The 27,789-nt window shown below is 39.7% G+C and overlaps 2 long non-coding RNA genes across 3 annotated transcripts; both read right to left on the bottom strand.

The window, feature by feature from the left end:
* Window positions 1–3,001: 3,001 nt before the first annotated feature.
* On the bottom strand, window positions 3,002–13,825 carry LOC119149587. Its single transcript, XR_005104770.1, has 3 exons — window positions 13,706–13,825; window positions 13,471–13,609; window positions 3,002–3,040 (listed from the first exon to the last, which is right to left on the bottom strand). It is a non-coding gene; the product is annotated as an uncharacterized LOC119149587 (long non-coding RNA).
* A 2,237-nt stretch (window positions 13,826–16,062) lies between these two features.
* On the bottom strand, window positions 16,063–27,454 carry LOC119150492. 2 transcript variants are annotated; one of them, XR_005105075.1, is made up of 6 exons: window positions 21,701–27,454; window positions 19,675–20,940; window positions 17,907–18,853; window positions 16,891–16,950; window positions 16,684–16,765; window positions 16,063–16,584 (listed from the first exon to the last, which is right to left on the bottom strand). It is a non-coding gene; the product is annotated as an uncharacterized LOC119150492 (long non-coding RNA). The 2 variants fall into 2 exon arrangements; XR_005105074.1 differs by having other exon boundaries at window positions 16,891–16,929.
* Between the last annotated feature and the right edge of the window lie 335 nt (window positions 27,455–27,789).

Genomic DNA, 27,789 nt, shown 5'->3' with positions numbered 1-27,789 from the left:
GTAAGGGGATTTTTACCCAGTTTTGAAATATACTATTTACTTTGACAGTCAGTCTCAGATGTCACTCAAAATCCTAGACTGGGAGTGGCAGTGGAATTTTAATTTATTTTTGAGGTATGCCACAGCTACCCTTATCAGAGCAAATGAAATCAGAATGACTACAATCACAAGAGAAATGAGATACTGTAATGCACTAATCTGTAATAGAGCGAGAAGAGTTCAGAAGAATGTTAGTTAATGTAAACTGTTTTGTGAAGATGATATTTCATTTTGATTTCCTTAATTAAAGATCATCCTAGAAACTCAGTAACCATTATTTTCCTCCTAGATAACTCCAGCAGAAACGGTAGTAGACTGTTCACAAGAGATCATGATTTCTCCCCTTCTGATCAACTGCAAGTCATACATCTAATTTGTCCTTGTTTTGGTTTAGAGGCAGAGGTCTGTTTAATTCCTTCAGGTTTTAGAAGGAGGAATCACTTCCACTGACACCATTTAGTCTGTTTTTAAACTACAATAGCCTTTCATTGAAACTATTTTACCATCATAACCTTACATTGTAATGGCTTCATAATGGTACCGTTGAAAAGGTCCTTATAGACTTGCTGTGAAATAGTTTTCCTGTAATAACTTCATATCTCTGACTGCATTGAAATGATTTCATCATGAGGTCATGGACTAGCAATGAATCGCTTTTGCCATTGAAATCTTACAGTTCCTCATTATAGCCTCAGTCACCACGGCATTGTTATGGGGGCTCCACTGGATAACAATGAAACCATTTCCTTGTGATATATTAGGCTTAAATAATATTATCACCCTAATGATATAGTCAGGGGTTAGGAGAGAGTAAGCCATCCCCTGGCTCATTTCAGTGTTTCACTTCAACGTTTGATGCAGAGGGCTGAAGGTGTGCAGTATGGCTACTGAACTACCATCCCCTTCCCTTGTAACGAAAGTGAATGGTGGCTACACACCCTGCAGGAATAGGGAGTTTTGAATGAACAACAAAAAAAGTAAAAGAGCTTCTTTAGTGCTTCTGGGTCCCAATTTAGCAAACACTTAAGTTCATTCCCCTTCAGTCTAAGTATGTGTTTAATTTTAAACCTGAATTCAAATCACCTTAACTCCAGTGAGATCTAAACACATGGGCAGGTGCTTTCTTGTATCAACACAGACTTGGGAACATTGCAGCACTGAGCTCACGTTCTCACATGTCAGACATCTTGACCTAGCAGGTGCAAAACAAATCCTGAAAAGTGCTGCAGGTTCTAAACTCCTACCAGGTTCAATGGAACTATCAGCCCCTACAGATACAGATTTTCAGGGAGTGCTGTGCAACAGCCTCAGCTTTCCCATCAAATTCACAGCCCTGCAATCCCACAGCTCTCCACTTCTACAGGAAATTGTATCTACTCTGTTTATTCAGCTTTTCTATGGCAGCATGAATACTCCTGATACAACTCATTTAATCAAGCTGATCTAATGAAGCAGATATTCCCTGAAGCCTCTCACCACAGGCTATGTTCTGCCAAACTCCTAAAATCCTTGCTGTCCCATTTTATATTCCTTGTGGACTTGGAATACTATGGTCTCAAGAGACTTGCACTTTAGGCTACTGAAATCTTGAATTACAACGGTTCTGCATTGTCCCATCACAAGTTCCACACAGACTGATGTTCCTCATGTTGCCACTGCTGTGCACTAAAAACCTTCTACTTTCACATCACTTGCTGACGCTGATTACTCTTAAAGAGGAGGAAAACAAATTCCCAAGTCAAAGCACAAGTTATTTATGCTATGTTATCTGCTGCCTCAGAGAATAAGAAAGTACCCTAGGTGTGCTGCTGCATGTGAAATCTCCTTGCACATAAGAAGGAAAATTGGAGTGATATTCTTGTCTTAACATAGAATCATAGAACGGTTTGGGTTGGAAGGGACCTTAAAGATCATCCAGTTCCAGAACCTGTTGCCATGGGCAGGGACACCTTCCACTAGACCAGGTTGCTCAAAGCCCTGGCCTTGAACACTTCCAGGGATGGGGCAGCCACAGCTTCTCTAGGCAATCTGTTCCAGTGTCTCACCACCCTCACAGTAAAGAATTTCTTCTAATACCTAATCTAAATCTACCCTCTTTCAGTTTAAAGCCATTCCACCTTGCCCTATCACTTACAAAAAGTCCCTCTCCAGCTTTCTTGCACACCCCTTTAGGCACCAAAGGGCTGCTACAAGGTCTCCACGGAGCCTTCTCGTCTCCAGGCTGAACAGCCCCAACTCCCCTAGCCTGTCTTCACAGGAGAGGTGCTCCAGCCCTCTGATCATCTTGGTGGCCCTCCTCTGGACCCACTCCAACAGGTCCATGTCCTTTTAGTGCTGGGGGCCCCATTGCTGAACCAGTGCTCCAGCTGGGGTCTCAAGTGAGCAGAATAGAGGGGGAGAATCACCTCCCTCGACCTGGTGGCCACACTTCTTTTGATGCCACCCAGGATACAGTTGGCTTTCTGGGCTGCAAGCACACATTGTCTTCGACCAGCACCCCCAAGTTTTTTTCCTCAGGGCGGCTCTCAATCCATTCTCCACCCAGCCTGTACTGATACTAGGGGCTGCCCCAACCCAGGTGCAGGACTCTGCACTTGGCCTTGTTGAACTCCATGAGGTTTGCACAGGCCCACCTCTCAAGCCTGTCATTGGCCCTCTGGATGGCATCCCTTTCCTCCAGCATGCCAACCACAGCACTCAGCTTGGTGTCATCAGCAAACTTGCTATGGGTGCACTCAATCCTATCGCATTCTCACCCCCCATCTATTTGCCGATTGGCTCAGCAGCTTCTGGATGAGAAAAGATTGGTTTGATACTTTCCACCACCTTAAAAGAAAATTTCTACCCAGTTTTACTAACTCCAGTCGGGTTTTCCCTACTTCAATGCCATTTTTTTTCCCTTTTTTTCTTCTAAATCTTTCCCAGCACATTTCTAAAAAAAAAGATAAAGTGGATAATTTACCAAACACCCTCATTGCCCCTTCTGCAAGCTGCAAACTTCCTGAAAAAACCATAAATCCATTTACCAAGGACAGTGAGTCACACTTAACAATCTTCCAGAAAAAAAGAAGCAGCAAGAAAACTAATACTTCTTTTGTGGTCTAATATGATCTACTGGCCCACTTACAAAAATATTATTTTTAAGAAATTAGATGTAAATCCATAAAATAAACAAAGCCTCTTTTCATGAGCTCCAGTCAAATAATCTGAAAATAATCCCATGAAGATTTTATTTAGAGAGCTGAGCACTTTCCTGAAAAAACACACATACTGACACAGAAAAATGACATTAGATTCAAAAGTGTATCTACACAGTTTTAATCTTTATATTGACTTCATAGCCAACAAACTTAACTTTGCCCTAATTTTCAATAACGATAGTCAATACTCGTTATCACCGTGAAAATGGTCTTCCTGGGCCAGCCATCTACTTAATACAAGCTCTTACCAAACTCTGTTACATTTGGCTTCATAGCTTAAATACATGTAGTTTAATTGTTTTCCAGTATAATTTATAGTGCACGGCATGCATATCTAAGTCAGAATGGCTATTAGAGAAAATGGTATCAGCAATCAAAATCTCTAAAAAAATGGATAAATGAAGTCTAAAGTCCAAAATCCTTCTGATCTAAGTGCAAAACACTTTCTCTTTTTAACTGTATGCACTTGTATTGACTCAGGTGTTAGCATTCTCCACCCCTGCCATTTTTTGGGGTTCAATATATTTTTAAACAACAAAAATAATATAGCCCCAGCTGAAAAAAAAACCCAGAAAACTAAGAGGTAAATAATGCAAGACACCCAAAACCTGGAAGAGGTAAAATGCACTAAAAAAGGGGAGTGGAAATTTTTTAATGCTTCCAAGCATACAGAGCATATAAAGTGCTGCTAGACAACAGCATCAGCCAAAGAATATTACACAAATGACCTTATGGCTAAAGCACCTGTAGTGAGACTTAACACCAGCCTTTTCTGCACACTCCATGGTATTAGGCAAACTGGGGGAAAAAAAAAAAAAGAAAAAAGAAAAAAGAAAAACAAACCACAAACCTGTAGGCCAGAGTATGGGAATAATTAGATAAAGAATAGGTAGATAAGCAAGACGTGTTGAAGTAAGCTGCATATTTGCTGCAGGGTTAGGAAATCCCAGTGCCTTCCTCAGAGTGTCTGCAGGGAGTATTACTTGCATGTAATTTTGCTTGAGTGTTTACTATCTCTGAGCAAAGCAGGCAAGACTTATGAGCATCTCCAGGTTACTAATTTCTCAACCAGCGGAAGGTGCCACTGGGAAGCGCCCTTTGATACCACCAACCAATGTTCTGAAAAAGCACAGTCAAGAAACAGGAAATATTTGAGACTGTGTCAGTAGCTGACATTTTAGTCCTGGAGGAATGATATACCAAAGCTCTGCTTCAATTTGAGCTAAGCTACCAGTGAATCCAATAAGAAGAATCCAATAAAAACAGGCATATTAAATATGCTTTAGCAGCCTAGAAGCACAAACTTCTTCGGTTTTCAGGCAGACCGTATATCTTAAATCACATACTGCTTTTAAAAATATCAACTAAATAGACTTACTAGGGGCTTATTTTGCAGGTAAAATTTATTGTTCTTTTTAAAATTATTTATTCATTTTTAAGCATAGACCAAATAAAGAAGTGTTATCTTAAGTATAAAAACAAATATATCTTATGCCCTTCCACCTTTCTGTCCATGTATGTGTACTTCAAACGGGCTGGGTTTGGTCCCAGACTGCAAAGTCAAATGAACTGAGTCTGAAGTCATACTATAATGAATTAGAAGTGACTTTACTGACATCAGAGCCATGTAAAAGTAGCTTGGGGAAAAAGCTGACACCATTGCAGAGATTTTGAGCTCCATATTGCATAGATGCACAGCCCTTAATTCTGCACCTTTTACCAAGTACCAAAATGAGGATCAGGCATTGAAAACCAATCCCTCTATGTCTTCCTTAAAGCTAAAACAAAGACATTACTTTTCTTGACAAAATTCACATCAAAGCAGCTCCAGTTCTGGCAGATTCTTCCACTCCATGATGCTCAGCTATTCTCTGTTTCCTCACCTCTCATTCCAGCACCCGTTGGGGTGAGATGTAGCAGACGTGAGCAGAGGTTGCAAAGGCGAAGTATGGCATGTATGAGATAGGAAAATATTTTATTTCTTGTCTTTTCCACCTCAACCGACAGCCACTCAGTAACAGCCTCTGCTCTGCTCCAAAAGGTGGCTCAATACATCCCTGCCAGGTGACCTATCTATCTCACACATCTGAGAAGAAGTAATCTGAAGCATCCATACCTTTCCCCCATTTTAGGAAGCAAAAAAGCTGGAGGGGAAAAAAGAAGGGAAAAATCTCCCCAAGGCTCGAAGTGCGGAGCAGATCCCTTACCTTTACTATGTCTACCGCTCCGAATGCAAGTGGTTGCTAGTAAAACAGTGATCACCAAAAACACCCTACTGCAATATCTTGAGGGTGAATATAAATATTAGAGAAAGAAGTCAAATCTGAAGTAGCATGGTGGCCTTTGCAATTTCTGTCAAGTCATGATGCTTACCTCCTGGAAGGTTAAGTGTTAATTACAGTATGTGGACAAAAGCTAATGACTTGTTTTGGAGTTAATGTCCCATTCAAAAAGGATTATTGTTGTTACCAACCACATCAAGCAATTAATGGCACCCATAATGCTGAAAAAATTAACGGTGGCAGCATAGTTGAGTGACTATTTTGAAAAACTGGTCCTTCCTTGGAGATTAATGAGCAATTTTCTGTCAGAGTGCAGGATGCGCTCTGGTAGAAAACTGACGAAAGAAGCACCATCCTCAGGCGATTATTTTTAACAATCCATTTTGTTGTGTATATTTAAAAGGAAATTTAGTAGATATCATTGCCATTGCAGAAGTATATTCTCATTTATTTTTCCCTTTAAACATTATAAGCCAATATATGACAAGTTACACTGGACTGGATATATAGAATCTGAAATGACTAATTACAGAGGAATAACCAACATGGTGTAAAACACTGCATAAGGATTTTTTCCAATTGTTTTCATTTAGGTTTGTTAGACAAATAAGTATCAGCAATGTAGGCAATTAGGTTTCACTTAAATCAGTCACAATTGATTAATGTGAACTGTTTCACTATTTTTGCCTAAGTTTCTCTAAGCAGGTATTCTGTTTTAAAGTAGGAAGTTTCAGAAGAGACCTGTCTGATTAAAGAAATGCAAAAGGGACTGTAATGAATGTGATTCTTACTGGAAACTTGAAGTGTGGTTTTAATAACACCCATATATTCTTCCTATAAAGAATTGCCTTAATTTATAAATTTAATTTTTTTAAAACTAGAACTTAGCCAAGATTCTTTTTATTTCCCCACTTCTCAAACTGATCGTTGACTCACTGCACAGAGTAAGACCGATCAGCTGTGTAACACCTCGTATAGACTTAGCACGAAGTATAGAATGGGCAAGCAGCTCCCAACCATCCCAGCTTACAGTGATATTTCATATAAAAAAATTGGCTCTGTCCCACAGATCGTGGGGTTACAGATTGGGTCCAGGCCTGAGTGTCTTTTTTTTTTTTGCCTGAAGGCTGCTGTTGGTCCTGGTTATTTCTCTCCTGGAGCTCACCATGTTCATTAGCTTCAGCTCTCAAGTCCACCTCTAATAAAATTATACATCACCACCAAGGGCATCCTCTGTGGGCCTGGAACAGACTGGCATATATAATTAGTTTCCAAGAATGAGGGAAAAAAGTTTCAGATTAACATATTGCAGATCGATTTCTGTTGCATAACAGCCTTCACAAACTAAGTTCCTCTTCCAGAGGCTGCAAAATTGTTACAGGTGTTCACAATGCTTGCCTGAGCAGAGCCCCCTCCTGCCATTGAGCCTAGGTCACAGCAGAAACAGTAACAAATCGGCTTCTGCAGAAAGATGAGTAAGGGTGGAAAAGATAACATAAAGAAATTAGTAGCCACTGACCCCCTCAGATAAAATTCTGCAGTGGGCTAGGCTTTCCTGAGAATGGCCAGGCAGGGGAAAAAAGGAAAGCATAAGGGAACTACACAAGTTTTAACAAGGCTGTTCACTTGGGTAAATGACTTTCTTTTGCAAGGACCTTTCTGAAAACAAATAATTTCTTTCTTCTTTTGTTTGGAATTCATACATTGCAGTCCCTAAAAGCAGACCAGTGCAGGGTCCCCTTCCGAGCAGTCCCCCCCCACCACTCGCCTTGGCTGCTGTGGCTTTAGCTGTGAGGCTTGGCAGTGGTCCACAGCTTTGTCCCAATATTCTGGCGGCTGCTCCCCAGCATATGGTCTATTCATTTTTCCCCAGCTGTTACTCAGCCAGGGAGACCATGCTCTCTCCTAGCTACAGACCTTTGTTCAGAAACAGGGAATCAATTTTCTCCTTGTTAAAGGGGCACGAGGGGCAGAGGGGAAGTGAGCAGGTATTCACATCGACCTTACGCTTCTAAACTGAGTGATGTTAAGGAAGCTTGCTTTCACTGAATAGTCGGTCAAGCCTTCAGAGGGAGATTGAGACTCTTTGGTGTGGAGCACTATTTAGGATTATGCAGCAAACAACCTCCTCCCCACCCCCCACCCCCATCCTGTTTTTCCAACTCATTTATCCTTCACATTCTCCTTCCTCCAAATCTTTGGTTGTTCTGGAAACTCCAACGACTCTTTGGAAATTTAGGGACTGAATTGCATGATGCCTATGCCAAAATGTTTGCTTATATGAACCTAAAGCAGAGGGATCTTCTGCATTTTTCAGCAGTGGGCAAGGTCAAATTACCAGAAATAAAAAATTGGCTCACCTAACCCTGAATTGTAGGGGTGTGATTTCACTAACCAGTTAAGGTAAACTATGCAGCAACAGTGCAGGAATCTTATCCAGTCTTACTTAAGAATTGCCTTAAATGCTCTGTGAATAAGGACCAGCTCGTTACAACGTGTAAGACCATTTGACAGGTGGAAAAGGTACATTGAAAGACTCCATACTGGCCCACATCTCACAAAACAATGGAATAAAACTGCAAGGAAGAGAAGGTTGAGGGTGAGTTGAAGAAGCAGAAAAAGTTGGCACAGCAGGGAAGTCAGATCAGGTCTGCAGTAAGGGTAATTTTTATGAACTCCCATTAGAAAACTGGTTATCTGATTATCCCGAAAATAGGAAAGAGATATTTCATGACTCACGCAGCAGCTTGCCATGAAATGAGCAAGACTAGTAGCTACTGGAGTTGTTGGAAACATCTTTCAACCAAGAACTTTGTTGTTTTCAGTTCCTTCTAAATAAAATAAAACAAAATATCATCAAGCAAATAAAAAGGGAAAATTTGCAAATAGATGAATAAGGTGGTGAATTAAGGAAGAGAGCCACAGAATAAATCTCCTCCTTCTCTCAGCCGTATAGCCAGAAAACAGAAGAATCTGAAGTATAACAAGCATCAAGAGGCATTTTCATTTAGTACAGTATCTGGGATTTTTGCGTTGTCTGGGACATTGCTGTAAGCATAACAGCATAAAAGTTTGCCCAAATAATAGATTTAGGAACAGAAAAATGCAAGGGAAATGGATCACAAGCTTCACATATGAACATACATATGAACAATTAGTTCATGTGTAGCTGGAGTAAACTTTTACTTCCACTCAAATTTTTCACACGTGTAAGTCTGTCTTGGATCATACATGGCAAAGGATATCTGGGAGCTAAAGGAAAAGCCTCTAGTATCAACTTGCAACTCCATGTGCGGTGACCCAGAACATAACTACAATAGTTTTTCTAGCACTTATTATATTGATTGCTATTTGGGGAATGTTCCCACTCTTGCTGCTGTTTCTTCAGTAAGAGTCAAAATGATAGTGGCTGCCATTTACTGGTCTGTGACTTTGACTCTGCTGCTTCTTTTTCCCATAGATTCATCTCCAGTAGGTCTCCAGTATCATGCCCAGCATAACTTCCAGGTCATCCAGTCATGTCAAGTCTGTTTCTTCTTCCTTCCTCCTCCTGCTATGAGATTTGCCAGTGTTGACCCTAGACCTTCGTCTGAGAGAGACCAGCCCCAAAGTTTGTGGATGAGGTTACATGGAACAGTAAGGATAGATTGTACAAACTCTTGGTGGATGGTCAGTCGCCAGACTTGCCCGTTGCTGTGCTTTTCAGAATTTACACCAACCCCTATTTCTTTTGTTCCAAAATAAATTTAAGTCTCTTCACCATCCACCTACATTTGGGTGCTCTTACTATAGCATGCATTAGCATGACACTAGGCTTTGCATTGGGAGTACACAGAGATAAAACAAAAATACCAGGATAAAAGAGCAGGCCAAGTCTACGTGAAGTTACAGTGAATGATGTTGCAGTGAATAAAGGAATAACTCCAGAGTGGAGTGAATGTACTCAAAGGACACTTGCTTTAGTTTTCATTACTACAAAATAGCAATGCCACAAGAGTCAGTGACCAGCAAAAGGTCAGTGGGGAGGAAAGAAATCTTCTCATTGGAGTGGCAGATTAATTTGTGCTGCAAAAAACACATCAGGGTCATGAATCAACAGATAAGGGTTTGCTACTAAAAAGTGTGCTGGCCTTTTCATAGGTGTCTTGAAGCCCTTGGCCTGATGCACAGTGACAAATTTTTTGAGGTCTCTACATCCTTGAGTTAGGAATCTTGGCCTTCTGTACAAGAATCCGTGTAGGATCCAGAGGACAACTCAAAACATTTTGTTATGAAATATTGTGTGGGAGTGAATGGCAACAATTACCTTCAATCATCAAGTCTATTTTTCCCATTCTTCTTTTCACTCCTTGGGTTTTTTTGTTGTTTGGTTTTGGGTTTTTTTTCCCGTCCTCTCCACTGGCTCATTTTCTGCCCATTGCCTTCTGGATGATCCACTTAGGAACTCAGGCTTTCAACTCAGCTTTCTGAATTAGATGGCACAGATAAGATACTCCAAGATGTGCTTATGTGTGCCTAGTGCACTGACCAATTTTGGTCTTTCCTTCAGAGGTGGGCAGAGTCATTCACACGCTCTACCTGTGAGAATCACCGTGACTGACTTAACACTGTTCTGGCCAGCAACCACCAGTCTCAAACAGGGGTGGGATTTTTTGTTTGTTTGGGCTTGGGGTTTTTTTGGCATTTCTGGACTGAGACAGATTCTGCTGGTCAGATGTGAGGCAAAGCATCTGAAATGAGGATTTGAACAGTAACCATACACAAACATATATGCATGAGTTTCTGGTGCAGGAGGAAGGAAAAAGGTCAAAAATTCTCAGATATGGAATAGAACTGGGGAAAAAAAAGTGAGTTTCAGTTGCATACTCATTGCAAAGTAGATGGGCTAGAACTGTTCTTAAAGCACAGTACAGACTTTATTCTATACCTCTGTCTGAGCAAATATGTCAATATTCAATGGACAAGCTGTCAAGGATTTAAAGAGATGTGAATAGCAGGGGCAGGGAGGGATCCGGGGTAAACCTCAGATAAGAATGTGGATTTCACTTACTATGAAGGCATATCCATAGGAACCACTGAGATTTCTTCCCCCCTGTACTTTGTTTTGGCTCTATTCCTTTTCAAACACAATTAAATCTAACTACCCAAAGTGGATCAGGACTGTAGGAGTCTCACTGAAATTATTCAGCGCTCTTTCAAGTAATTACACTAGTCTCAGGGAATCTGCCTGCAGAAGCAGGTGTTTGTTAGCAAGAGAAGGGATTTCATAATCTGAACTCTATTTATTGAAAATAATAATAATAAATAAAATAATCTGCTGCCAGGATTATTGGAACCCTGCGCTGAGGACACAGCACAACACTGGACACTAGAAAATCTGTTTCAGTTACAGAAACAACAAATACACAAGTTCACAGGACATATGTGAATCAACACAGACGTTCTTTTCACCTCTTTCAGACCAAACCATTGTATCTTAGATAACAGCCCAAAACATTCAGACTTGTGTATCTACAATTTTGGGGCATATTTCCTAATTTCTTCCTTGTAAGCTAATCAATGAAATCTATTCTTACATCTCTCTAACCTTCTCCCTTTACTATCCAGAAATCCCAATAGTAAATACACAGAAATCACGTGGAATTCAGCTTCATGTCCAGAAGAGTCCATTACTTCTGTGAATCCCATAGTTCTACTGGAGTATTGAAGCACACATTCAGCAATATTGCTTGCTTTCATTATCTACTTACAAGTGGAGTTTGCCATGGCCAGTCTATTTTCTAAGGTTCACTGTTAGAGATATTCTAGATTTGGCATCTCTGACATATACCCTTGTTTTACTGTGCACCATAATAATACGCTACTAAATCAGTTCCCTTCACCAGTTCCACCACCCAAACTCAGTCCCTTGGGCTTTAACACTACTCATTGAAGGCCACCTTGCTCAAGCTGCACTGGAGACACTTCACTTACCAAATTGCTTCTCAGATTTATCAGAATGAGCATAAATACAGACTATCTCAACCTAGCAGCCTAGCTGTTCCTTAAAGTACTGAATTATCTCCGTTGTTCACTGTGTCAGCAGACTGAGAGATAGCAGCCCTGAGAAAATGAGTCCATCTCAGTATAAGTCTAGTTTTCATGAACTCTTGGTTCCTTGTATTTTGAATTAAATTAAAATACACTGATACTGGCATACTGGAAAAAAAAAAATCAATGTTTGACCCAAATCCCTTCAACAGTGTCATGTTCAAGCGTTACAGTGATTTCCTCTGGAGAGCACAGATTAGATTTCATATTTATTCAGTCCAGAAACTACAATGTTAATGGAATATAAATGTTAAGAGTTGAACCCACAAATCACAGGTAGATCAGAAATAAAGTTGCTTCAGTCTGTGTCCTTGCTTTCTGTCAGATGTTAGGGTCTGAGAGCATGTAACCACAAACCAAAAAGCATGGAGTTCAGTAAACTGAACAAGCACTAATTGGTTTATCAAGTTAACCAGGAGAAGATATAGGAGTACTTCTTGTCCTAAACATGCAAAACAAGTAAACCAGTATAGAAAGGTCCTTCTCTAGTTGCCACATCATGATGAAAATGGAAGAGGAAATAAACACATCACGAGAGGGAGGCACAGGGGACCAGTGTGAAGAAGAGGCAGGGAAAAATCCATCCTTCAGTAAAGCTCTACAAAATTCCTCCACCATCTTTGCCTCACTGTTCATGCTGTTTTGCTTTGCCATTAACAGTTGTCTTCCTTTTCCTGGTGCTATTCTTATTTCTTCTCTCCCTTTCCTTTTCACTGTCACAGTGCACAGCCTGAAAAATTCCACTCCCTAAGGTTTCAAGCATAAGTTTTTCTTCTTTTGTTTTTGAGTATTCAAAAAAGGGGCTCGAGTGTGGGGCTTTGGGTTTTAAGTATTCAGCCCAAGTGGAAGGCATTCACTTAGCACGTGACATATCTACAGCTCACATCCTTTCTCTGCCCGATTCAGTCTTTTTCTGAAGCCTAATATATATTTCTTTACGCAGAACAGAACAGCTTTGATAGAAGATAGTGAGGGAAGCATAGTCTGCAACAGCAGCAGGTGCACTTGTTTTACCTGATGTGCATCACTAACTCAACCTAGACACCAAGTCAGTCCCACTCACCACTGCTCACTCACAAGCTGAAATATTTTTAATTTTGATTTAGATAAAAAGCAACATTTCCATATTTTAAAATAAATTTTAAAATTAATGGCCAGCTCTATTCACAGGAGGAACAGAAAGGTAAATAACATCTCCTATTTAGATTCTTGTCTGTTACAGAAACGACTAGTATAGATACTGCAACTCCAACATTATTTTTTTTTTTGCCCTAAAAATCCTCTAGGATTGGCCTGTGTGCTGGAGAATTAAGAACATCTGCCAATTACAAAGTGCTAAAGTAGTCTTCAAGCAATATTCTGTCACACTGCTTTTGATATCAGAATTACTTAGCTAAATTTAAGTGATTGCTTTACAAGCGGTTAGTAAACTTTTCTAACATAATTAACTAAACCCAAATTTCTCAAAAAAATTTAAGTTCTTCAAATCAGAGGTAGGCATAGACATCTTGTGAACTCCTACCCAGGCTGCCTTACTGAAGTTTTCCACAGAATGGAATCACTATACACACATGATTGTATACAAATAGTAACATATCTGTTACTATATATTGTATACATTACCATATATATATATATATATATATATATATCATGGTAATATATAAGTATGTATATTTATAACCTATAGGTCTTCTAAAACATTAAATTTGGCCAAGTACCTCTGCTTTGCTCAGTAGCATCCTAACTGCAGTACCACTCAACAAACACTCATTAGTTTGGGTCCCCTATAAAATGCATCACTGAAGACTCCTTTCTTTCATAGCATGTTTGCCACACAAGAACTATTATTCACTTACATTTCTTTAGGATTCAAAGCCCGGCTCTGCTGTGATCTCTTAAGTAAACTGGGTCAAGTCACCTCAGCTCTCTGTGCTGGTGTAAAAGGAGAATGACACTTTCCCATACAAGTCACTTGATTCAACTCAGTAAAGCAGTCTACAACAACAGAAAACTGATAGCCATTAACACTGAAAAATAAATAAGCAAATATCACTTAAATATTCATTGCCTTTCACAAAAGCTATTCCTTACCCTTTCAGATTTCGGACTGCATTGTAGTGCAACCTTCAAAACTACTCTCAGATTGTTTTAAAGAAAACCCTGAAGGTTTCTCTTCCCTGTTGCTGGGGTGATCCTGGGTTCTAACTGCTTCTTCACATTGCTCTGTCACCCTGTCAATCGCATAATTATAGAATATAATTGCATAATGATAGAAAGCTTAGTGCATTGGCATATAAATAACATTAGTGAATAGATTCCACCAATACGTTTAAGTGCGTTGTTAGATCAACACCAAAGTAGTGGCATCCTGTAGGACCTCATTCGGTAGGCTTTGATAATGCAGGAATCCTGGAAGCCCAGGATGCAACTGATAACAGGAATACCTTTGCTGACTTTCCAAAAGGCACTTCTGCACTTGCATAGCAGCTTAAATATGTTCCAACCTGCAAACAAAAGTTTAGCATATATATAAAAAAAAGAAAGGTGAGGCGAGTGCTTCTAGGGTTTTTTGTTTATATTTTTCCTTACACAAAGCAGTAATTGCCTTGGCGCAAAGGACTTTAAGAATAATAATAATAATAAGAGTCCTTTGTTTCAGCTGTTGTAAAGAAGCATGATTTGGGAAAGAGAAATTCCCACTACAGTGTCAGAAAGGCATTCAGATATCATTTGGATGGGCACAAGGTTAGACCTTCCACACAGGCATGCGTACACGTTTAGTGAAACAGCGTGAGAACTCAGTTCTGAGAGTAGGCAGAGTGAGCATCAAAAGAAAGTTGAACTAAACAGAGCTGAAACTTGCAGACAGTTGTACAGGGTTGTGGTATTTTTTGGTTTTTGCTTTAACTTAGATGTATTTTTGGGGGGGGGATTTTTTTTTCTTTTCAATATGACATATCCAGATTAGTTGAGGATCACTGCCTTATAGTGCCAATGACCACTTCAGATATTACATAGTTTTCCTATTTGATCAGAGAATGATTCCTTCTACTATGGACTCCTGATCCTGTCAGGAACAGATACAGAAAGGGAGACAGTTCTAAATTATTAATTTGTAGAATAAAACCTCATGTGAGTTTACATCTCTTACAGTCTGGTCCTTAACAAAATTCACACCCATTATATTAAAACCTTTCTGATAATATAGGATTTAGTGGGTGATGTTTTTTTCCTGTGGAAGCAAGTAGCAATAAAACTCCAGCTCCAGGTTTGTTGTGCCTAAAACTCCCCTCTAAGAAGTACATTACCCAGCTCCCTTGTTTTTCTGCAAACCTTCATTCTTTAAGTCACTGCTGTTTCTGATGCATGACAAGCAATGAGTCATCAGGAACTTACCATTAATGTATCTGGGTGAGAAATTACATCCTCTGCCCCTTAACAACTTCAGGATTCCCAGAACTGTTCCACATTTCAGGGATGAAATTGAGATCTTTAATTTTTCTTTATTTTCCTATGTATTTCTCCACAGCTTATAAACCAGTGATTTAAGGGGACCACAAACTGAAAAAAGGAGGGACAACAATACTTTGTGTCTTCGAGGAGACCTGGAACACCTGCTATGAGTGTTGCTCACCATTCACACATGTGCTGCTATTTTGAATTAAAGAGAATACAAAAAAACTACTTGCATGTTTGAAACCTTATGGTATCAATAAAGTGTCAAAATCGCTGCAGTTCTGATGCAGTGATATTGCAAGTACCACTTGCATTATTTTTTTGCAATGCCTGTTTTTATATTCCTATAGTGCTGTTGCACTTGCAGCAACAGACAATATAACTGCCTCTTTAGGAGCTTCTCAGCAAAATCACATACTAATAGCACCAATCTGGCTCAAAAGTACAAGGTCATTCTGATCCTTTGCAAATATATTCTTCACCAAGGGCAACTGCTACTAGAAGCAACCCCCTAGGTTGTTAAAATAGCAGATCATCTCTTATGGTATGTTAGAAGCACAGGCATTTGGGGAAGTAAAAAAAAAGATATCCTTATTACATTTATTTGCACAAAAATCAAAAGTCTTTCATTTGTGCTTCTAACATAAATGCTTAAATTCCTTTAAAGGAATTGCATTAAATATCTCCATATTTATCAGCTCCTATCAGTCCTCCTAGCATATAAAGGCAGAAGATGCAATATGTTTTTATATCAATATCAAATAACATGAGATCTGCAACACCTGTTATGAGCATATCTCAGCATTAACTTCTCAAAAGGAGTTAAACTACGCACAAATCACGTTGAACACCTTGAATAAATGCTTGCCCAAATGAGAAAGGTGCAGTATTTTCACTGACAAGAAAGGGGGTTTACCAAAAATGGTTCAATTTTATAACCTACATAATTAGAGTAAACAAAGAAAAAGGCAAGATATTGGAATTCTTTTCCATTGATGGACTTTTTTATTTAGAGATTTGTATTGAACGTACTTAATGCAACAATCCAGGTATGATCTTTTTAGTCTATTGTATTTCATATCATGAAAATGTGAGCACATGAAAGGCCGTTACATGATATTTTAGGCCGAGCTGATGTGGGATGACACCTGGGTTTTGATTTTAGTGTCGGGGACAGAGCGGCTAAAGAAAGACGAGGGCAGCCTGAAATAACCCATATAGAAGAGTTACAAGCATTATCCTACTTTGCATAAAACAATTCCACGTGAACTATGCTTTTTTACAGACATTTTTTACACAAAAATGTTACAAAACACATATTACATTGGTATACTACAAAGAATTATAAAGAATTTCATGTAAAGAAAGTTTTAATACTTTTTGCCCACCAGTGACACCTCCACTTCATCCAGTGCCAGCCCTCTATCAGTTCAGAGGGCTGTGGGACGAATCAGATCCCCATTCACATCACTCACTGCAGAAGCCAAGATCCGTGTAATGAGCATGACAAGGGACTGCAAAGAAAGAAACATAATTTTGCATGCATTACCTCGAAGAGTTAAATTTTACCTTTACTTCTGCTATCGTGTTTATGTGTCAGAATGTCAGCGCACCATTACAGAGGTCCCTTAAATCAGAAATCTCCTAGGTGATTGCGTGCTCCTCGTTTTATGGCCCCCACGTGGTCTGTGGAATCTGTTTTATAGATAAGGTAAGAACTCAGTGTTACTCCTCATAGTCCATGCAGCCTTTGCTACCAGATCACACAAATTATGAAAACAAATTGTGAATATAAATTATGAAAAAACCCTGCCTCTTACCTTGTTTTAAGTGCGTTTGAGAATCTTGTTCTTCCATCTCTAAAACAGGGAAAATGGCATCTTTTAACACAAGAACACATTGAAGTTAAATTAATAAATAGCTAAGGAGCACTATGACACTAGGCAAGAGTACGATAGGAAGTATTTCTATGCTGACAAGGTCAGTATTTCTACATTCAGGATTAAGTTTTAATCTTGCAAGGGAAACATAAGGGAGTCCCACATCTCAAACAAAGAAAACTAAAGTAAATACCTAATTACTACTCATTTTGGGGGTATCACCCATTCAGGGTGTTAAATTAGTCAGGGACTGTGACAAAAATTATATGAGAACTTGTAATTAAAGACACTTTCACATGACATACATTGAAAGGGGTCATAGTAAGATTGCAAAGACTTCTGGCATTTTCCAATATTTGTGTTCTTGATTTTGCATCCTTATTCTCCAAATGAAATCTTTCATAATGCTCTAAGATTGTTTTATTCTATCTTTATAATTTACGTTGGAGTTCAACACATTCAACTTCCTTCCATTGATGGGGATTTCAGCTCTTCACAGGAGGTCTCTGTAATTGAGAGTACTTTGATATTCATTGCCCCATGCTTACTGTGTTTTGGTCGTGGAACAGAAACAGCATTAAATCAATAGGTATAAATATATTCCACCATAACATGAATAACGCCAGCTTAGAGGAAAATTGATAAATTGGACTTTGTAGTCCGTTAAATAGGTAAAATATACTAATGCAAATAGAAGTACAATAGCATAATTCAGTAGAAAATGAAACTCTATAGCCTCAATCCTCAAAAGCACTTTAGTTCCTACTTCTCATTGAAATAATTTTGCAGACATTTTGCACCTGAACAACTTAAAAGATTTATGCCTTTAAATTTTTGTTGCTATTTTGCATTTTATTTTTGAATGAGTAACTCAGGCTGTTAGGCAGTTAGACCACAATTGAGAGGAAGCATACTATTTTTCATATACTGTGAGATCAACACATGTGGCCAAATACCTTGTCATATCAGTCACTGATTTCCTTTTTGTTTACCGTAACCTTTCTGGAAGAGCAGAGGGAAGAGGACAGCAAATGGAACATCCAGGAAAACGACCACCTAGAACACACAACAGTCTAGTAAATAAATGCAAAATACCTTAAGAAGACAGTGGGAAAGGATTAATTCAACCTATGGCAATCAGGTTATATCCTGTATAATGGTATTTCATAGATTGCTAAGAAATAAAAACAGTACCTGTTGTAAAATTACCTATCCCTGTTAGTTTCACTGGTTCTTTTCTTGGCTAGCCATTTCAACAAAATGGGTATAATACATTCAAGTTACTTCTTCACCTTTTTTCTATCTGTCAATGTTTGGTTATTTTAACCACGGCTGTAGTGGGTTTGCACGGCAAGGTTTTGGTAAGGGGAGGGGGCTACAGGGGTGGCTTTTGTGAGAAGATGCCAGAAGCTTCCCCCACATCCAAGAGAGCCAATGCCAGTCGGCTCTGAGACAGACCTGCTGCTGGCCAAGGAAGCACCCATCAGTGATGATGGTAGTGCCTCTGGGATAGCATATTGGGGGGTGGGGGGTGGGGTGGGGGTATGTGTAGGAAATCTGCACCCCTGAGACAGGGGAGTGAGACTGTGTGAGAGCAGCAACTCTGCAGACACCCAGGTCAGTGAAGAAGGAGGCGCAGGGGGACTTCAGGTGCCAGAGCAGAGATTCCCCTGCAGCCTGTGGTGAAAACCATGGTGAGGCAGGCTGTGTCCCTGTAGCCATGGAGGCCCACAGTGGAGCAGATACCCACCTGCAGCCCATGGAGAACCCCACACCGGAGCAGGTGGATGCCCAAAGGAGGCTGTGACCTGAGGGATACCTGGGCTGGAGCAGGTTTGCTGGCAGGGCTTGTGATCCCACGGAGGACCCGCGGTGGAGCAATCTGTTCCTCAAGGTCTGCGCCCTGTGGAGGGGACACACGCTAGAGCACTGTATGAAGAACTGCAGCCTGTGGGAAGGACTCATGTTGGAGAAGTTCATAGAGGACTGTCTACCATGGGAGGGACCCCACACTGGGGCAGAGGAAGAGCGTGAGGAGGAAGGAGCTGCAGAGACATGTGATGAACTGACCATAACCTCCATTCCTCATCCTCTGTGCTGCTCAGGGGGAGGAGGTAGAGAAATAGGGAATTAAGTTAAGACCAGGAAGAAGGGAAAGGTGAGGGGAAGGTGTTTTTTCTGATTTAAATGGTAATAAGTTAAACTAATTTTCCACAAGTCAAGTCTGTTTTGCCTGTGACTGTAACTGCTGAGTGATCTCCCTGTCCTTATCTCAGCCCATGAGCCTTTGTTATATTTTCTCTCCCCTGTCTGGTTGAGGAGCGGAGTGACAGAGCGGCTTTGGTGGGCACCTTGCATCAAGCCAGGGTCAAACCACCACCATAGATCACCTCAATAGTTGAGTGTCTTGCAATCTTCTATTCCCAGCATCCCGAGAGATAAAATTATTTCCATTTTATAGATCGGGCGACAAAATACACTGAGAAGACTAGAGGGGCAAAGGCGTTAGATGCCCTACCACTCATGGAAAGTCATAGACCAACGTTTGGCATTAGGCTCCTAAAAAATGCATTGAAAGAGCCTGCGACCTCCCGCTGGCATTTTTTGTGTTAATGTCCTAGTCAGGAGTCACTTCAAGCTAGCTGATGCAGAGGTGTGCTAAGACCCACTGCTCTCTATGGTGAAGGAATGCTATTCTTTCTCTACATGTCACAGTCCCTTTACCTTCTCCTGCAGTAAAATCAGCCTTTTCTCCAAAATAGTTGAAAGACAGTTGTACTGCAGCTTCTGCCTCCCTTCATCCAATGTCAGTGGTTAAAGCACTCAGCCAGCCTGTAGGAACATAATTCCAGTTCTTTTCTCTAAATGTGAGAAACTTGCAGTTGCCACGGTGAATTCTGCTATGGGGTTGCATAATGTTGTGATATATGATGTTTGTAGCATTATCTGTTGAAGCTGCATAATTTTGATTGGCAAAATATAGAAGGAAATAGTAAGTGTGAGCAGGGCTGGTTAAGTGCACTCATAAGAGGAAAAGCTATGAACCAGGTTCTGCTCCTCTGAATACTTAATACAAGAGACTTAAACATTCATTGAATTCAGATAATATTTACTTAAGTCATTAGTCAATATTTTCCTCATTAAGGATAGCAGGATTTGACCCATTCTACAATCAATCCAATGGCACCATGTAAATAATGTAGTTTTTTAAATCACATCTTTCATACAGAAGGATTCCTTAAGCAAATGGAATGAAATTTACAGATGCAGCACACATAATATTTAGATGTAATATTAGCTCCATCAGGAAGAAAACATACTGAAAGTTAACAAAAATTGATTGATGCTCCCCGACTGGAAGTGTCTGTAATATTTTGCACAATAGCAATATGGAATATGTTAACTCCATCAACACCAGTGTCTCCTTTACAACTGCTGTTGCTATTCTAACCACATTATCAACCTCACACATGTTTACCTCAGGGATATTTAGCCAGCCATAATTGACTTTTGCTCAAAAACAAAGCTGCAGGCAAGGTTTAATCCTTTTGGGCTTGCCTTCTCACTAAAATAAATAAGTATCTAAGAGAATTCTAACTAGATCAAATATAAAATCAGAGAATGGAGGGAAACTGTTCAGTCTTTTTCAATTTTATATTTCTTAAAATTTTAATAATTAGAATGTCTAGAAGCTAACAAAGTCTTCGCATGTAAGATGTTACAAATAAACAGAGGACTCAGCGTTTCCACTTCCAGTAACAGTATTTATCTGATCATTATTTAACCATCGCAAATCCCTTCATGGAGGCAGAGTTGAAAAAGGCCTCATTGTACTGATATCACACTAAACTTCAGCAGATAAGGTTAATGCCAGTTAGCACTGATTGCCCATAAACTCTAGGTGAGACTAACCTTGCCTGATATGCTGGGTGGTGTCGTGGTTTAACCCTGGCCGGCAGCTCAGCCCCACGTGGCTGCTCACTCGCTCCCCTTTGGTGGGAGAGAAGCAGAAGAGTAAAAGTGAGAAAACTCCTGGGTTGAGATAAAGGCAGTTTAATAAGTAAAGCAAAAGCCACACACACAAGCAAAGCAAAACAAGGAATTCATTTACCACTTCCCATCTGCAGGCAGGTGTTCAGCCATCCCCAGGGAAGCAGGGCTCTGGCACATGTAACAACAGTTACTTGGGAAGACAAACGCCATCACTCCAAATGACGCTACCTCCCCCTTTCATTCTTCTTCCCCCAGATCTATATGCTGAGCATGACGTCATATGGTATTGGGATATCCCTTGGGTCAGTTGGGGTCAGCTGTCCCAGCTGTGTCGCCCAATTTGTTGTGGCTACCTCAGCCCGCTGGCAGTGGGGTGATGTAAGAAGCAGCAAAGTCCTTGGCTCTGTGCAAGCCTGCTCAGCAGTAACAAACGCATCCCTGGGTTATCAACACTGTTTCCAGCACAAATCCAAAACACAGCCCCATACTGCAAAGAAAAATAACTCTGTCCCAGCCAAAACCAGCACAGGTGGATAAGACTAGAGTTTGGTAGATCCTGTAACCTGGTGCTACCCAGCAAAGAAAGCAGTCTTGCACTGCTTTTACTCACAGCCCCTTCTTCCCAGCCCTGCATAGGTTTGTCTCTTGTGCTGATACCAACATCTGTACAACTGTGTGGTAAATCATTCCAGAGACCTGAACTGGCTGAAAACTAGCCACTTTTCTCCCCGGTTAGTTTCAGCTCAGATGCACTCACCACACGCTGCATCTCACGCTTTGCAATGAATACATGAAGAAGGGGGAAAACTCCAGAACAGCTTCTTCTGACAGCAGGACCAGCTTACACTGATAATTCATCTTTGTCTTCAGATAGGTGGAATGAAGCATATTCTGGAGTTGCAGATCTTTTCTTCACTAGCAACAAAAGAGGCTCAGAGAACTAGTTTATATTTAAATTTCTAATTGCAGGTAGTTGAAGTGAAAGGGACCTCATGCACGAGCACAGCAGTCCATACAAAGACAAAAATTAAAATAAAAATACTATATTAAGAGTGAACACCCTCTGTTGGGCTTAGTGGCTGGCTGGGGTCAATTATCTCAAGTGCAGGTAAATGCAATGAGTGCTAGGCTACGCTGTCCTATAGATAAGAAGGTAGGGCACTTGGGATAAAATCATTGCTCCATAGAAATGAACAGCAAACTTCTTGTTGAAATAAAGCACATAAGAATTTTATCCTAGTGTTCTATATTTGATCCTGCTTTTATCCTTTGCTTAGCTCTTAACAAATCGATTAATATCTCTCTTCTCTCTCTAGCTGTAAAGTGGTCATTACTGTATGGTCTTATTTGTAAAATGCTTTCTAATAGTACATATGCAAGAATTAATTAAGTGTAAAGTATATTATTATCTACTGACAAGTCATCTGCTGTGCTAGGAGAGCAATTACAGAAAATGTTCTGTATATTTATATGCAGATAAATCTAGATTTAAGTTAGAAGATTGGAGGGGGAAAAATAATGCCGAGTGCTTTCCTTCATTCAGTCTTTCATATACGAAACTTTGTATAAAACTTTTGTAAAGTTTTCTGTGACCTATGTTAAGAATTCTATTCCCTGCAGGAAAAAGAAAAAAGAAACACTTAACTCAGGCCATAAACTTACTCAGGTATACAGATAACTTTCATTGCTACAGTCAAGTAACCATGGTTCATATGAATACCTATGTAGAAACAAGCTGCAGGTTAACCAAAGAATGATGTTCTGCACTCAAATAAATAGGAAGAAGTTTTATTTTCAAAATATAGCAATATTTCAGGTGCTCCTAGCAGACATATTTTTAAGCAAATATGTGTGTGTAAAGGAGGTGTGTGATGAGTCATGACATTACATTGACATCTTTATAGATTTTCAGGGATAAACGAGCAAAAACAAAATAGAAAAAGTCCACAGCAATAATCATGGTATGAAAGCCTGTGAAGAGTTCATACATACCGTGATCTATGAAACTTAAAGCATTAAAGATAAAGAAGTCATGATTCATCACCAATGTTTAATGTCAAGATTTTTCTTATATATTTATGGAGTTGCAGACAACTGAAAATAATTTCTGCTCAGATTCTTAAAAGATGGGTTACTCCTATTTTGCAATATTATATGTCATCACCCGTCTAAAATAATTAATAGGTGGTCACCTCTTCTCTTATAGCGTTTCTATGGCAGGCCCAAAGTACTTGCAAAGCTGAAATTTGTTTTCATGTATATGAAAACACAACTATATTTTCACTGTATTTTAAGTCATATGTGAAGTGGTGTTACATTTTAGGAATATTAAATCAAGTCACTTACACATTGGTTGTACGAGTTGTCATTCGCTGGACTGCTGTTATTTAGGAATGAAAAAGCAGAAGCAGCAATTTAGCTAAGTAGCATGTAGGATGTTCCTGGTGTGTGAACAATACCGCATGTTAGTAGGTTAGCAAATTAGGGCCATTTTCTGTGTAAATTTCTGAACAACATCAGAAGTGCATGCTGGTTGTAGCATGCAGTGTTAACGAGTGTAATGGAGTGGAGCAGATATTCTACTCGGTATCCTTCAGCAGAGTAAGCTAGGACACAACAGCATCTAGAACATTCTCTAGAGCAATCCACTCCTTCCATACTCTTTGCTGAACTCAGTCTGCTATCATGCCTATCAGAAACTGAGAATATGGCATTGTTGGTATTTCATGTGTTATGGACTAGACTTTCTAATGAGCAAATATATGAGAAAGTTACACTTTCTCCACTCTCCAAACCTTTCTACATGAGTTATAACATTTACATTTTGATCTCACTGAGCCTATTTTACATGTAGGTTGTAAAACGTCTAGTCCATTGGGAACTATTCTATGTATGAATAAATAATCGGTTCTCTGTATGCTATAATGCATGTCTGTTAATGACACCACAAATCTATTGATCTCAGCCATCTACTTATCAAAATGGTTTTTTATGTCAACATGGGTGTAAAATATTGCAGTGGACAATGGCTGGCCAACCACTTTAGACAGAGTGAGGAGAAACTTGTGATGAAACACTGTCTTGGAATTTGTGTAGCTACAAATTTCATAAACCGGTAAGTCTCCCATCTCTGATTCTCTTTTAAATATCTGCCACATAACTTGATCAAGAGCTGATGTGTCTGGATCCCAGTTTTCCCATACACCCATATACCAGCCAGAGTTCATCTACTTGTTTGTGGGGTGGCTGCTGGCCTTCCCCTCCCTATATCTTTTATTCCACTTCCAGCTGCCCTGAACAGTGATCAATAAGTTACCAGCCTATTCTGCAATCAGTTTCCTAGCTCATTCCTGCTCCTACAAAAAAAAAAAAAAAAAGACCTTTTTCTTATTCTTTTTAAATTTTTTATTACCTAGATCAATACAATCAGAGTTCTGTGTCTGTCTAGCCTCCACTCACCAGAGCCAGCCAGTGCAGGGACCTGCCGGTCTCTCAGTGATGTTCGTGTCAACAGGGTGATTTTTTTCCCCGCACATGGAGTTCATTCTAATTGCTTCCTCTGAGATGCTGGGGGTGGCCTCGCTTCCCCTCTCCACGACTCCCTGTCTCTGTCCTGCCATGTCTGCTCTATAAAATGACGCCTTCCAATTTTAGGCCCATTTTTTTTCCCCACAAGTAGTGAATGCTCTGTTAATCTTTAGGAATGATCCTCCCAAGAAGGCTGTAACTTCTATTTTAAGGAAGATTTCAGTCTGGGTGGATGATTTTTATGACCGCAGCTAGTACTATTTCTAGTCTGCCTTTGTTATCTAAGGTTTGGTAGAAGGTCACAGAAGTTTAAATTCTGGACCGCCTTGTCAGAAATACCTGCCTGCAGAGTTTTGAACTGCCCATCCTGTTACAGAGCTGACTCTGCGTTGCTCTGGGTTTACAGAAGCCCTCCTATCAATAGCAGAATTTTCTGTTAATATTCCGTGTACTTGTCAGACCCTCTATATTTTCCTCCTCTCCACATGTTTGGAAAAGCTGTCTTTCATAATTCCAGTAGAAGATTCTGCCTAATAGACAACAACAATGGAGAAATATAATTCTAGGCATTTAACCAGATGTGTACAGTGCTTTTATCAGAGAAACTGCATAACTGTAAGACCAGCTGAAAAGAAATTGTGGTTTTACTATTCAAAATATTCTGGAACAAAATCTCCTCTTCCTCTTTCAAAGTTCTTCAAGTGTTAAAGGCATGGCCTTTATTTACAAGTATTTAGGGAAAGAAAAAGAGAGTGCACTTAGAACATTTAAGGAGGAAGAAAAAAGTGCTTTCATTGCTGTCCCGACAAAGAGTAAACAAATCACCGCAGCTATAATGACTTTCAGTTGTGTTAAAGCACTGTCAAGATTACTTCTAGTAATATGAAAGCCAAACTCTGAAATTAGAGTTGAAATTTAATTGGGAATGGAATATATTTTTCCCTGAAAAAAACCCACAAAAAAACCATTTTCAGTCTACACTAAGGAAGTGAGGAAGTAAAGTTAAAATATCTACAAATTTAAAAGAAACCTATTTGAAGCAACAATCCTGGATTTGTAGAAACACCACAGTTTCTTAAACATGGGGTCTGATTTTTCTAGGCATCAGCTTATTCAGTGAATTATAACTCTTTTCTTATATAGTACATTTAAAAGAGATCCAGTTAATCTAACAAATTCATAAATACATTATTTTTTAAGATTTTGACGTTAATATGCCAATAACATCCCAAATGTATTCTATAAGTTTTTGCCTGTTGTATTCCCAGATTAAATATACAGCTATAAAAAGTAAATAGTTCATTTAATGCTCAGCTTTTCTTGTATAAACTTGGTGAGATTTGAATTATATTTTAAGGAAACTCATTGGAAACCCTATAACTTCCTAAGAAATTTCAGTTCAATGCAATATCTAATAAAAGGCACAGCACTATTTCAAATTTAGGAGATTAAATCTACTGGAAATCTGAATGTAATCCAGTATTTACGTGATTAAAATGGATACGCAGGAAAAAAAAAGGTAATAATTTATGTACATAACTTTAGGCACCAAAGTTTGAAAAATGACCTGAAAATCTATGTAAAAGGATGAAAAAAAAACCCCACCACCCTATCAGCATGCATAAACCTTGGCTACCTCTGATAGATGACTGTGATAAAATAAAGGCACTAGGTCAGGAAAATATTTTTGCCCTGAGCTGTCCGCTACGAAACCAAAAGCCCAGGTGGTAGTTTGAGGACCAGGAAGACAATTTTTTTCCATGTCAAATGCAATTATGCAGTACAGGTATTCTCATATGCATTGATCTTGGATTAACAAGGAATTGATTTAGAGATGAAAAAAGGGAAGTAACTTCCAGACCAGCACCAGACCCACAGTGAGCACAAGTAAACACAATTAAAAAAATTATTCTTCCAAAATCAACTAGAATCAATCTTTAAAATGATGTCATAGGAAAATATTTCTCAGAAGCAACTAGACAGGATTCCCTCTGAGCTTTATGTAATGAAAAGCAGCAACTGTACATAGCTTCACAGAAGTGCATGTCACCATACAAGAGAAACCCATATCTAATTATTCACCAGAAAATGGCCTCTCTGACATAAACAGGGAAAATTGTTTCATAAATCAATTTTGTGCTAACCTTCTGAACAAAAATGCACCACGCATTTGAGATGCAATTACCTTGCCTTGTACATCACAGGATAAGGTGACTTGATATTCAAGGGAAGGCGAGGTGAGAGTTGCTCTTTGTTCTCTGCACTCTACATGACAATCTATTATCAGAGAAATTATAAACATTCGCAATAAATATATCGTCCTCGACCCTCATGCACAGGCTCGCCTGCACCACCACACCCCCCCCCCCCCCCCATGTAGTATTTCTTCACACCAGGGCTAGTGACAAGCTTACCGCTATCCTACAGCAGCAACTGTTGTGTGTGCTGTGCTTATCCCCCTCCCACTGATCACACCACATAAATAATTTAGGTCCAGCCTTTTCTGTTGTGTATATGGTTAATGGGCATTTGCATCTGCTTTCCAGAAGCTTCTGGAGTGAGGGCCGCTTAAATCAGAAGTCCTGATTTTTTACTATTTTATTATCTTTATTATGATCTTCTTCAAATAAGCAAACAATCATAAGAATAAATCAGTGCTTGCTTCTATAGAAAGAAGAATGATGCAAGCACTACTATTTATACTGTCTTAACACTACTGTATGATTTTTCCCACTTCCTGAAATTGCATTAGGGAATTTACAGAGAGGTACTTAAATGAAAAGCTCTTGCCTGGACTTCACAGAGCAGTACGGATAGGCAACCAAGGATGAGAGGTGGGAAGTCAAGGTTTTGGCTGGGGTAGAGTTAATTTTCTTCATAGTAGCTGGTCTGGGGCTATGTTTGCATTTATGCTGGAAATGGTGTTGACAATTCAGAGATGTTTTCATTACCGCTGAGCAGCACTTACACAGAGCCAAGGCCTTTGCTGCTTCTTACACCATCCCACCAGTGAGCAGGCTGGGGGTGTGCAAGGAGCTGTGAGGGGACACAGCTGGGACAGCTGACCCCAGCTGACCCAAGGGATATCCCAGACCATATGACATCACACTCAGCATATAAAGCTGGGGGAAGAAGAAGGGGGGGAGGGGGGACAGGGACAGGACACACACATTTGGAGTGATGGCGTTTGTCTTCCCAAGTCACCATTCTGCATGATGCAGCCCTGCTTCCCTGGGGATGGCTGAACACCTGCCTGCCGGTGGGAAGTGGAGAATGAATGAATTCCTTGTTTTGCTTTGCTTGTGTGTGTGGCTTTTG

The sequence above is a fragment of the Falco rusticolus genome, chromosome 6 (assembly GCF_015220075.1).
Source record: "Falco rusticolus isolate bFalRus1 chromosome 6, bFalRus1.pri, whole genome shotgun sequence".
NCBI lineage: Eukaryota > Metazoa > Chordata > Aves > Falconiformes > Falconidae > Falco > Falco rusticolus.
This window is presented reverse-complemented; position numbering and strand designations above follow the sequence as displayed.